Source organism: Panthera leo, chromosome A1 (genome assembly GCF_018350215.1).
Source record: "Panthera leo isolate Ple1 chromosome A1, P.leo_Ple1_pat1.1, whole genome shotgun sequence".
In the NCBI taxonomy this organism is placed as follows: Eukaryota; Metazoa; Chordata; class Mammalia; order Carnivora; family Felidae; genus Panthera; species Panthera leo.
In genome coordinates this window covers 169,330,999-169,344,270 of record NC_056679.1, presented here as the reverse complement: position 1 = coordinate 169,344,270, position 13,272 = coordinate 169,330,999, and positions in this window count along the sequence as shown.

Genomic DNA, 13,272 nt, shown 5'->3' with positions numbered 1-13,272 from the left:
AAGCAGCAAACCAGCCACAGTCTCTCATCTTTGTACTTTTCCAGGCTCTGTTCGCTACAAACTTCAGGAATGTAGTCACATTTTTTAAGTAGTTTTTCTGAAGCTTTTTTTCCTTGAGATAGATGTAAACACACCCTACCACGTCAACATTGCCAGTGATGAGCTAGCCACAATACTCCAACACCTCCCTCCCAAAACACCCTCCCTTGCCCAACATCTTCAACCCAAACCTGTTTATATCCTCAAATATTTGCGTGAGCCTGAAAAATTGATCAACTTTCTTTGCCTGGTTTAGTGCTTCGTTTTGGAATGTAAGCACAACTCAACACCTATAACCTATTATGGTATTCTCAGCTTTTGAAGCCCAGGCTTAAATGAAGACAGAAAGAATTCTAAGCAAACTCTTTGTCTGGTTTAGTATCAACCCTATATAACAGATTCAAATTATTCCCTCCAGTAAATTCTAAAAGAAGTTCTGGTTAAAAACCACATCGTGTTTACCGATTGTGTTACATTATTAGTGACACTCTATCACTCTTTATAGATTGCAACTCTTGGTAATGTGTGCTAACTGGCCATTATTTAATCCAGTTCTGGTGCCAACCATGAAGAGGTTAAATTCTAGGAGCCATGTTTTGTTCTAGGCCACCAAACAGGCAGATTTAATTTAAAGACTGTTTCATGTCTAATGTTGATTCCTCAGCTGCCTGAATGAAAGCAAGAGTTAACTTCCGAGCACATTAATCTCAATCACAAAGTTGTTGAATTTATAACCCTCTTGCTTGCCTTGATTAAATAACTGCAAAGCCCAGAAATTGCACTGAGCTTTTTAAAAGTTTGAAGCCCTGAGAGTTTTCATATACCTTACTTGTTTCTAGCTAAATGTAGCTGCAACCAAGTCTCTGAAGTATGGTTGGCCTTGGGAAAAAATTGTGAAATAGCTGCTTTGATATTAGCACTGCTGGTGCCCCCTTGGGCTGCCTTCTACCCCTCAGGAGTACCTAATCCTCTTACAGTTTCACAAAGACATAACCTCTCAGGGCTGGGCCCTGGCTCAGAACCACACTCTCCCTTTCCTACTAAAACTCACCTTTTCCCCTCATTTATCCTGACAAGTATCTTCCCTGAGTTTATAATGAAGGTTTTGGCTTTCCTTGCTTAGTTTTCTCTCTTCTTCTACTCAAGTAGGAAATCCTTGCTTCTCCATATCAATTCTTCTGAACTTTTATAATACAAGAAAAGAGAAAGAGGAGTGGGACAGGAGATAAGAAATTAATAAATTTATTCTGAGATAGTAATATCTCATACTAATAATGGTTGTTCATTCCCAGTGTATTCGAAGAAATTAGACCATAATTTCTTTGTAAATTTCAGACATTGCAGCAGAGCAAAAATTTCAGACATTGCAGCAGAGTGGAAGAAGTGCAACCTGAGGCCATGAACCTTTATATTAAACCAAGAAAAATATATTCGTACCAAACTTACTCTTCCATTTAAAAATCCGACTTTGTTGTAAAGCTCTCAGAAGACCTTTCTGTAAACCTTTTAATTTATTTGACAAAGCATACACTTGTGTATAGTATTACTCTTTTTTTTTTAATTTTTTAAATGTTTTATTTATTTTTGAGAGAGAGAGAGATGGAGACAGGGTACAAGCGAGGGAGGGGCAGAGAGAGAGGGAGACACAGAATCCAGAGTAGGCTCCAGGCTCTGAGCTGTCAGCACAGAGTCCGATGCAGGGCTCAAACTCGTGAACTGGAAGATCATGACCTGAGTCAAAGTCGGACCCTTAACCGACTGAGTCACCGAGGTGCCCCTATAGTATTACTCTTAAAATAATATTAAATATCTGGGATGCCTGGGTGGCTCAGTCAGTTAAGGGTCTGACTCAGGTCATGATCTTCCGGTTCACGAGTTCGAGCCCCGCATCGGACTCTGTGCTGACAGCTCAGAGCCTGGAGCCTGCTCTGGATTCTGTGTCTCCCTCTCTCGCTGCCCCTCCCTCACTTGTACCCTGTCTCTATCTCTCTCTCTCTCTCAAAAATAAATAAAACATTTAAAAAATTAAACTAAACTAAATATCAGTTGATGAGCACCTACAAATTAGCAGGTACTATACAAGGTATTTAACACACATTAACTATGGCAGACTGATAGTTGACTTTTCAATGTATTCTCTCCTTCTTCAATGGTAATGGATTTTCAGACAAGCACATGGTTTTCCATAGTTGGAGACTATTTATCAGCGCACCCTGTAGGTGAGTAGTCATGTGACTGATTGCTTTTCAAAAGAATGTGGGCAGAATAACATGCAACTTCTGCTTCATTTGAATAAAAATTTCTTATCCTAGGTTATCTCTCTATCTTGCTCTTTTTCTACTGGATGGAATGCAGATGTGCCCATTAACTAGCTTGGCCATGCATGTAGAACTTGAACCCAGGTAATGGAAAAGCAACACAATGAAAATTACCTGGGCTCCTCACTCTCTGTGTGCAGAAATATCTGGTTATTCTTGACCAACTAAACTTTTAGCAAAGATAGAGAAAAAGAAAAAAAAATGTCTTGTTTGGACTGCTGTAGTTTTTGGTCTCATTCTTACAGAACTTCAGCTTATATTCTAAGTAATATCTAAACGTAATTCTGCTTCCAAGTCACAGAGGTCTGTGTTGTTATCCTTTTTTAAAGTAAGGATATTCTGTATCATTAACTTTAGTTGATAATAAAGAAATTAAAATCAAGAGATTAAATAAAAGTATATTTAAACATAAGTATAAAAGCATAAGATAATACAAGTAAAGTAGTGGCTGAACTAGGATTTAGGTTTATATTTGGCTTTTTAAAGTCATATACTTTCCTACTCTGCCTTATTGTTTTAAATTCATAGATTAATTTGTATATGTGACAGGACTCAATGTATTTTTTAAAAAAGAAATCAAAAAAAGTTTTGAAGTATCCTAGGCTTTTTATACCAATAAGTTTGTGAAACACACACTAACTTAAGGAAAGAACTTCTATAAAAAGGTACTTCAGTGTTCTACGTAATATATGTAATGCCATAGTCCATTGGGCTCTCAGTCTAAGACTGTTGTCCTTGTGAGACCATGATTCGCAAACTTTTTAGTCTCAAGGTTTACACTAAAAACCTATTGAGGACCCCAGGAATATTTTGTTTATGTGAGTTATATCTAATCTTGCTTATTCTGTTCAAAAATGAAACAGAGACATTTTTAAGGGGTAGGGGCTGGGCAAAATGGGTGAAAGGGAGTGAGAGATACAGGCTGCCAGTTATGGAATGGATAAGTCACAGGAATAAAAGGCACAGTATAGGGAATGTATGGTCAATAATCTTGAAATAGCATTGCATGGTGACAGATGATAGCTACACTTGGGATGAACGTAGCATAATGTATAGAGCAGTTAAATCACTATGTTGGACACCTGAAAATAATATTGTGTCAACCATACTTGAATTTTTAAAAATTATTTAAAAATTAACTGTTTTATCATTAAGAATCTCCTCTCAACTTGTAAAATACCCCTGAGAAAGATAACCTGTCATCTCACAGCTCAGTGTCAATTATCAAGTAACTGAGAGAGAAGAGAGCACTCCTGTGGCATTTAAGACAAATGTCAACCACTTATACTTATGGTTGTCCTTGCCTTCCTTTTTGAAGCAAATGTATATCAAATAATAATATAAATAATAACTATCAAAAATTATTAATTTATTTAACAATGATAAACCCATTGCATGTTACCATAAATACACATTTTAATTAAAAATAGCTGTATTAAAGTACAATTAAAATTAGAACAATGACATTGTTTTACATTTTGCAAATCTCTTTAACATCTGGCTTAATAAGACATCTGAATTCTGCATTCAGTGTTGCAGTGTGTTGCTTTGGTTAAAATATACAAAGGAAATCCAACCTCACACAGATATATGCTTAAAAAAGAAACATTTTAATAACCTTTCCAGATGGTTGTGGATATTCTTCTTTGATACCACACCAAAACTCAACAAGTGGTAGCTACTTAAGGTGAGTTGCAAGGTAGCATTGGACACTATATCAATAAACTCTTGGTACTCTGTAATATTAAAACCCACCGATCTGTCTTGCATTTTGATGGGATCTTTGGCCCATGCGTGATTTTACAGCATCATGTATTGATCATTTGGAAAATACTGGTTCACTGAGTTATGCAGATCTTTCAAATGTTGACACATCTCATTATCAAAAACAAAAACATCACACACATAATAACACGAACAGTCTCATTACAAAAATCTTTGAATATTGGGTAGCTGTCAAGCTCATAGTGTAGGTACAAGTTTTCCAAAATGTTGATTTTTATTTGAAAGCTTGGATTTTAACATTGGCAACATAGAGTGTAAATTATTTTCCTTGAAGCGACAGGCTCATTTTGTTCATTTTAAAGATCATGTCTGCCAGATATCCAAGTCTGAATAATGATAGTTTGTCTGTCAGTCGTTCTTTCAAGCAAAAATATTTTTCTGTGTAAAACACTGCCTAGTTCGGCTTACAAGTCAATGACAGAAGTGCCTTTCCTTAAGACAGCATTGTACTTTGGTATGCAGCAGGAGCACTTTATATATGTACTTCTTGTATTGTCAAAAAGGATATTAAAATGATGTATACCCAAGGATTAAGACTTAATAAAATAATAATTTTCACTACTTTATCAAGAGTGTTAGTAAGTGAAATGGCATTTTCATTTTTTTTTAATTTTTTAATGTTTATTTATTTTTGAGAGAGAGACAGAGTGTGAGCAGGGGAGGGGCAGAGAGAGAGGGAGACACAGAATCCAAAGCAGGCTCCAGGCTCTGAGCTGTCAGCACAGAGCCCGACGTGGGGCTCGAACCCAGGAACTGCGAGATAATTACCTGAGCCTAAGTTGGACACTTAACGGACTGAGTTGCCCAGGTGCCCCATTTTAATTTATTTTGATGATGCAAGTGCATGGTTGTGAAGAATAGCAGACCTAGACTAGTGTAGCCTGGTACCACTGCTTTGATTCTTGTTAAGTTGCCAGAAGTTTTACCCATTATTGCTTTTGCACAACAGTAGAAATTTGATCATGGCGAAAAAGTCAAATCATGTCTTTATATTATTACGAAAATAACCATACCTCTCAGAAGCCCCTGAAAGACTCTCAGTGACCCTCAAGGATCTGTGGAATGTCTGCTGTAAACAAACATACAAAGTGCAGCAACGAAAGGAATTTCAAAATGACTAAAATCCCCTATTTGTGTTTCTTGAGCACCAGGAAATAGTCATATAGTTCACAGCAGTGCTTTTGAAAGTCATTTTCCCCTTCCATCCAAAGCTTCAATATTGTAGCTACTCTAGCTTTTCTCTCCAACCTTCTTAAAACTCCTTCCTTAATCATTGTCCAAGGTTTTTTACCTACTTAGTCTCATTTTAAAGACTCAAAATAACTGCTTCTAAAATGTGATGGAAAAACAGAAACAGATCATGGGAAAACCATGATCTTCTACTTATTGGAAAGGCAATAGAAGAAAACTTGCATGTTTATATATTACTTGTTGTTGCCACATTTTAAATATTTTTGAGAAGCTGATGATCATATACTCTGCCAAATATTTATTGTTGCACTCATCATCACCCTTCCAAACTTTTCCCTATATAGTAGGGTCTGGAAGCCTGAAAAATACATTGCTTCAGCTCCCTCACTGCCTAATTTAGATTCTGCCAGTAAGAGGCATCTTGCACAAAATGTGGAAGGCAGAAGAGAGGACAGCCATTATTCTTCCATAGCAGTGGCTGATTTGACAGCAAGCATGAAGTTTACATGATGCTTATGGGTGAGCTCTTGTGAATTACCTGCCTTGAAACTTCAAGAGCTGTAATCACCAGTCATTAACTCTGAGCCCTGGGTTTCCAAATTTCCTCAAAGCCAGCAGTATGTTTCCATGAACTTTAATTACCCCAGTCCTCCCAACAGCTTTGTAAGTTTGTAATTCCCTTTGTATTTAATCATCCCTTCCTCTATAAACTGGAGAGGTAAGTGCTTTCCTGGCAAAACCCTGACTGATAACAGTGTTTGGCTCCAGAAGTGGTTCCAGGATACAGAAACTCAAAGACAGGAATCTGGGATCAGTTATCTAACTTCCTTAGATTGGAAAGCAGTTAAGACTTCATAGACAATGAAAAACGTGATACTAGCAGTCCATAGAAAGCAGTAACAAAATAATTATCTATAGTTTTCTAGAGTAAAGTGCTTACTGTAGAAAAGCTTTTAAGAGACTACTAATTATTACAGTAGTATTTTAAGAGGAAAAAAAAAGAATTGTTAGGACGGTGGTATGGGCTGGCTGCTTCTAAATAAAAGGTTAAGATTTCAAATTCTTAGCTCAAGGCATACTTAGAGAGCCAGACAACTTCTAAGACTGCCCTAAAAATATCTCTTATAGCCATATGGCTAATGTATAAATTTTTTTTATCCTGTAGGTTGCATAATTATAACCCAAATGGAATTCACAAACTTGCCAGGCCTCTTATATAAAAGTTAGGGCATTGATTAGGAAAGAGCAAAAATTGGAATGAAGACATTTGGGTGGATTCCAATGACTCTGAGAATCATGAGCTTCTAAATCACACTGAGCTGCTCCTCTTCCCTGTTTGAGGACATTAGCTTTCCCTAGCTTGAAGACCCCAATACAATTTCATGAGGATGCAGATTCTCTCTATGGTCCACCTCCACCACTTATTTGCCACCAGACCTGTAACTAGAGTCAGAGCTCAACAAACCCTGGGAGGATATCAGAAACCTGGAAAACATTATTGGAAAGGAATCTCTATGGTTTTAGACAAGAGAGGAAGAAACATAATTTGGGTAATAGACAAATTTGTTAATATGGGTACAGTTACCATAGATTATAGATTCAATGTTTAGTTTGAGTGGTTTGAACAACCCTATTGAGTTTGCTTGTTTGGGTGGCTAAAACCAGGACTCAACAGTAGCCTTCATTAAGTGAAACTGAGATAGTAAGAGGAAATTCAAAGGATTGGAATAATAAAATTGTTGGCATGGATCCATCATATGTGACTGGCTCATCCACCATTTACCATGTCCCTAAGGAGAGCCCAGAAGACACTCTCATCATGAAGGCATTGAGGAATATAATAGTGAGCGGAGCACCAGCATCCTTGAAAGTCTCAGTGATATTTGTCCCTTTTCATATTAGGGATGGAAGTATAATATAACACTGTTCAGAAGGGCTATCAGGAGTTGCAGAGTCCAGCAGATAGCATTTAGCCACCATGCAGACAAGATTATTATACTAGACAACAGGCCAGAGACCTAATCTGAGTAGTTTTATCTACAGAGATCTTTGGCAGTGACTTTTCATAGTGTCTCTGGGACTGAAATGGATTGTCAACCTAAGAAAGTCTTAACTTAATTTATAAAATAAAAAAAAAATTACAGGACAGATATCTTAACTAGCCACGTAGAGAGTCATGGACTCACCAATTCTCAGGCCTGAGCTAGTTAACAGGGTGCCCTACAAGAAGGGGAGACTGGCACCCTTTGAGGAAGGACCCAATGAGACTACAACAAGAATGTACTATAAAATTTCCTTCTAATTTTTTCCAGAAAGAAATGCATCCATTCATCAGGATGATTGTATACTCTGGGGAAGGGAAAATACCCAGACAGTTCAAGATTTTTGGCTCTGAAATTAATCCCCAAATTTTAGGATTCACCAATGAGAGTAGGGACTTAGGGATGTCAAATACTAGATGGAGTTTTGGCTTGAATCCATCTTGCACAGGGTCCAGAGGGTCTGTAAACATAGCTTTGTGGTTTTTTCCCCCAGTTTTCAAAAGCATATTTGGCAACTGATCAGACTTCACTTCCTGATCCTTGAAGTGAGGGCTTTTTATGATAGGAATGGCCAAAAGGAAGCCCCTGGAACTTTCTATCAAAGTAGTAAACTAGTAATAATTTTATAATCCTGGGAGACTTTCAGAGATTAATATCATCACCAAAAGCTCAACAGATACAGGGGTGGCTATTCCTATCACATTTATATAAACCTCCTCTCTTTGTCTTGTTCAGAAGAAAGATGAATTTTGGAGAAAAACAGTGGATTATCATAAACTTAATCAGCTTGTGACACCAGTTACAACTACTGCCTCAAATGTGTTTTTTTTTTTTTTTTTTTCTGGAGCAAATTAATTCATCCTCTGGCATCAGGTATGCCACTATTGATCTGGCAAATTCTTTCTTCTTTATATCAATTCATAAAGAGCACTTGTTGCAAATGGAAATGCTGTATTAAGCCTCTAACAAATCCAGATAAGAGAATAACAATGCAACTCTTGGGATTTTAAGGCAAAACCATATTCTCTTCCACAGATAATTCTTCTCCTTTTGAGAAATAACTCTTGAAATAAAACTGGACCCTCATAGAAACAGAATGACTGGACATGGTCCATCAACCAACCATATCCTGAGCTGCCCAGCATGAACTGGAAATTGTAAAATTCACTGAGTTACAGACTTGGGCATGGGCAGCAGCATTCCATAATCAAATGGAAGTTTTATAAACAAGATCATGCTCAAGCAAGCCTTGAAAACAGATGAGCTACATGAGCAGTTGGCTCTGATTTCCACAGCACCTAGTCCTCTGCTTTGTCATCTGAATTCTTGATGACCAGTTGGCGGATAAAGACACATCTTGGGCCTGATTTTAAGATGATTCTGCATTGTATACTGGCATCACCCAAAAATGGAGTGGTATTTCAGCTTTATTCAGGGGATGGCCTAAAAAATACAATGAAAAGGGTCTATGATGGTTAAAGGATGGAGCTACCAGAAGGATAAGAAAGAGATTCCCATGTTAGTCTCCCTGAAACCCACATAAAACATTATAATTTATGTATCAGAGCTTATAATTGCAGGGTTATCACCCATTCACCACCCGCCTCCCTGGCTGCAAAGTCTGGCTACCATTTATTTCATCAATATTCACTAAATGCTGTCCCACCTTTAAGACTTTGTTCAAGATGCTGTTTCTCTCTGAGTGACCTTTCCCACCCTACCCACAATGCCACCATCTGACTGAAGCCTTTTTGGACTTCTCACTCCTTATCACTCTTCCTCTCTCCCATAACCCCATATAATTTCTTCTATCTCTTTCTCCCATCTTGTACTTTATACAGGTATCCCCTAAACCAGGGTTCCCAAATCCAAATACTTAAAGAAGCAAAGCATGTGGCTTAAATGAATGACAGAGGCCTACTAGTTGCACATTAAATACATTGGGTTATATTTACTTCTTTAAAGAAATATGCTCCCTAGGTGCACCTGGGTGGCTCAGTCGGTTAAACCTCTGACTTTGGCTCAGGTCATGATCTCGCAGTCTGTGAGTCCCACGTCATACTCTGTGGTGACAGCTCAGAGCCTGGAGCCTGTTTCAGATTCTGTGTCTCCCTCTCTCTCTTCCCCTCCCCGGGCTCATACACACTCTCTCTCTCTCTCAAAAAATAAACATTAAAAAAAAATTAGAAATATGCTCCCTTCCATTTTTCTTGAAACGTGGTCCCTGGGGCCTTTCATTTTCCATGTTTGATACAGACATAGGTATAAAAATATTTCTCAAGTATTTTTGAAACTCATTGATAAGGCCTACCAAGATTCAACCTCTGCCTGAGGAAGAAAGAGGGACTGGTGAGGACTGCAGCAACAACTGGGAAACTGACACTCTGTGAAATGAGGGAGCCGTTGGTGAGTGTGCAGGAATTGTGGGACTAACGGTAACAGACTTTATGATTTTTCAGTAGAAACTGGAAAGTCAGATTTTATGTGAAATCTCAATGTCAAATTTAGTCTCAAATTTGCTAAAGCACCGTGTCAATCAAAAACAGAAGGAACCTACAGGCAGGAATGGACCTGCAGGCACCAATTTGCAATTTATGCTTCACAGTTCCCTTGAGTTCCTGGAGGGCACAGAATGCATCTTATTCACTTGTGTATATACAAATCCCAGGACAATGATTGACCCATAACACTTTCTCATTAAATGTTGGTTACCTTTAGATAGATTTTAAAAAATCTAATACAAGTGTATACTGCCTAATTCTACAGATAGAGACTCTTGAAGATCTTTTTCTTACTCCTTCTATGTATACCCCACATAGATGCTCAAACGTGTTTGAGTTGCTAAAGAGAAATGCATCAAGTGTTTATTAACAGCTTAGTTTGATTTTGCTCATTAGATGAGTACCAAATTCCTCCTAAGGCATAAGGGCAGAGAACATAAGACAGATGATCTGATAAGGAGAATTAGGTCAAGAGATATAATCAATTCTGCCCTCAGCAGGTGTAATATAGCATCTCAGTGATCTCTGCACAAGAGTGGGTGATTGGGAGAACCCTGAGACTTTGGGGGATTTGGTGACACAATAAATCCAACTGACTTGATATCTGTGGCCTGAGTGACAATGAGACACAAGGCTCTGCTTCTGTAATAACCAGGCAGCTCTGTGGCTGTCACTCCTGGATGTGACTTCTTAGGAAGGCTGCTCATTTATGGTGGTCACTTTAAACATTGCTTTAAATGTCCACACTGAGCAGAACCATAATGTATGAAAAAGGTTTTCAATAAAAGGGAAAATGGGCTTTTTGAATTTTGCAAGTTGAAAAAAATTGCCCAGAGTTATAAATGCTTTCAAAGATTAATAACTCAAAAATAGTTATTTTTTACAAATAGTAGCAAGCAGTGCATTTGTAAGGGAAACCAAATAAATAATAATTGTGCATCTATTCATGTATACTACTGTATATAACGTAACTTTAAAAAATGAAGACAACTATTTTATGTAAGCTAAAAAATGACTAATTTGCTGAGTTGCACCCAATTAATTAAAAAAAGATCAATTATAAATATTTCCTGGTAAACTATCATGCCATACATCAAGTTATGTATTTGCTTGATATATTTCATTGTTTAAAATATAATGAAAACATTTTTGGCAAACATTTGCCATATGTTTAATAATGCATTTTAAATTTACAATAATGACAATATTTTATTATGCACATATAAAGCTCATATGAATTTGAACAGCATTTAGAATATGGATAAGTGAACAAGCAAATCTTTACTTCCAAAATGCCTTTAGATAGGGCTTTAGATTTAATTTATTTGAGATAACAAGCCCCCTTACTTCCCAACCCACAGTTCTAATATTATAGTGGATAAAAAGAAAATATTCAATTGTACACAGAAGTAGGTAACAGTCCCTAGTACATGAACTTAGATAAAAATATTTACATCCATAATCATTTCAAAAAATATGTAAATCAAACCATCATGTTATATGCCTTAAATTTATACAGTGATATGTATCAATTCTCAATATATCTGGAAAAAACATTTTTTAATATAACATCCTACAATGGTAATGCTATCTTATAAATCAGGTCACATATTTTATAAAAATTCATTCATTCAATGTTTATTAGTGCACCCCAATGTTTATAGTAGCACTATCAACAATAGCCATGTATGGAAAGAGCCCAAATGTCTATCAACGGATAAACGGATAAAGAAGATGTGGTATATATGTACAATGGAGTATTACTCTGCAATCAAAAAGAATGAAATCTTGCCATTTGCAACTACGTGGATGGAACTGGAGGACATTATGCTAGGCAAAATTAGTCAGTCAGAGAAAGACAAATATCATATGACTTCACTCATATGGGGACTTTAAGATACAAAACAGATAAACATAAAGGAAGGGAAGCAAAAATAATATAAAAACAGTGAGGGGGACAAAACATAAAAGACTCTAAAATATAGAGAACAAACAGAGGGGGGATGGTCTAAATGGGTAAGAGGCATTAAGGAATCTACTCCTGAAATCATTGTTGCACCATATGCTAACTAAACTGGATGTAAATTAAACAATAAATAAATTAAAAAATAATATTTATTAGTGCCAACTAGTGTTGGACACTGTTGGCACTGGAAATATATCAGTGAACAAACAAAAAAAAGTCAGCCCATGTGGAGCTTAAATTCTAAATCACTGTAATGCTAATATCCCCATTTTGCATTTTTTGCATATTACATATTCTGAACTAATAATAATAATATCTTACAGTACAAATAAAATGTAGTGCTTAACTTTTCAAAGTACTTTCAAATACATTCTCAATTAAATTTTACACTTGCTTGGCCTTAAAGTAAGCTTGATAGTTGTTACTATTTCAGTGGTAATGATGAGGAAACTAATGATGATAGATTTTCACAGACACTGTCCTAGGATCAGTCTTATTTCTCTCCATATACAGTTTTGGGAGGATAAGAACCAGGCAGGGGTCAGAGACTGAATAGAGTAAAGGAAGTTGTGATAAGCACAAGAGTATTGTATGGAAGTGTTGAATCACTGTATTGTACACCTGAAACTAATAATACACTGTATGTTAACTAACTGGAATTTAAATAAAAACTTTTTTAAAAAAATTATTGCCATGGAGAGAGCAAGCTAGTTGGAGAAACATTAAGAATACCAGGAGTAGCTGAGATTGACTGTGACAGTCACTGGCTATTCATAAATACTTGTATTTGCTTCTTCTCCTTCCTGGCACATAGTAAGAGGCACCTCTCCAGCCCCTTAAACTCGGGCACGGCTACCTGAATTCCTTTGGCCAATATAAGATGAACAGAAGCCTTTCAAAGCCAGTCCACTTATCACCGTGTCCCCACACCCCTGTTGTAGTGACAGTGGAAGCACAAGCTCAGAAGGCGCCTCCATCCCCCTGAGTCCCTAAATGACTAAGAGAAGCAGAACCCCCTGCCAACCCATTCTGGACTTGCAGCATAGGCAAGAAATAAACTGCGTCAAGCCCTTGATGTTTGAGATTGTCATTAATGTTTTGCTTTGCTTCTTGTTTCATTTTGTTTGTTATCGCAGCATAACCTAGTCTCTCCTGATTGAAAGCATGGGTTTATGCTGCTATCAGTTTTCTGGTTGTATCATTTCTTTCTCTACAGCTGTGTTGAGCAGCTCAAGAATAGATACAGACTGCAGTTAGTGAATTTATCTGAGGTTAGGATTTTCCCAGGTGGTTGCAACAAAAATACTTAGAATTTTCTCAAGAGAGTGATTGAAACTTTGGACCATGAAATCTAAAGCTTGATTGGGAGGGAGGTCAAGCAGGGAAAGGCCTGTGAGTAAAGAGAAAGTAGATAGGTCAAGGGACTGGCT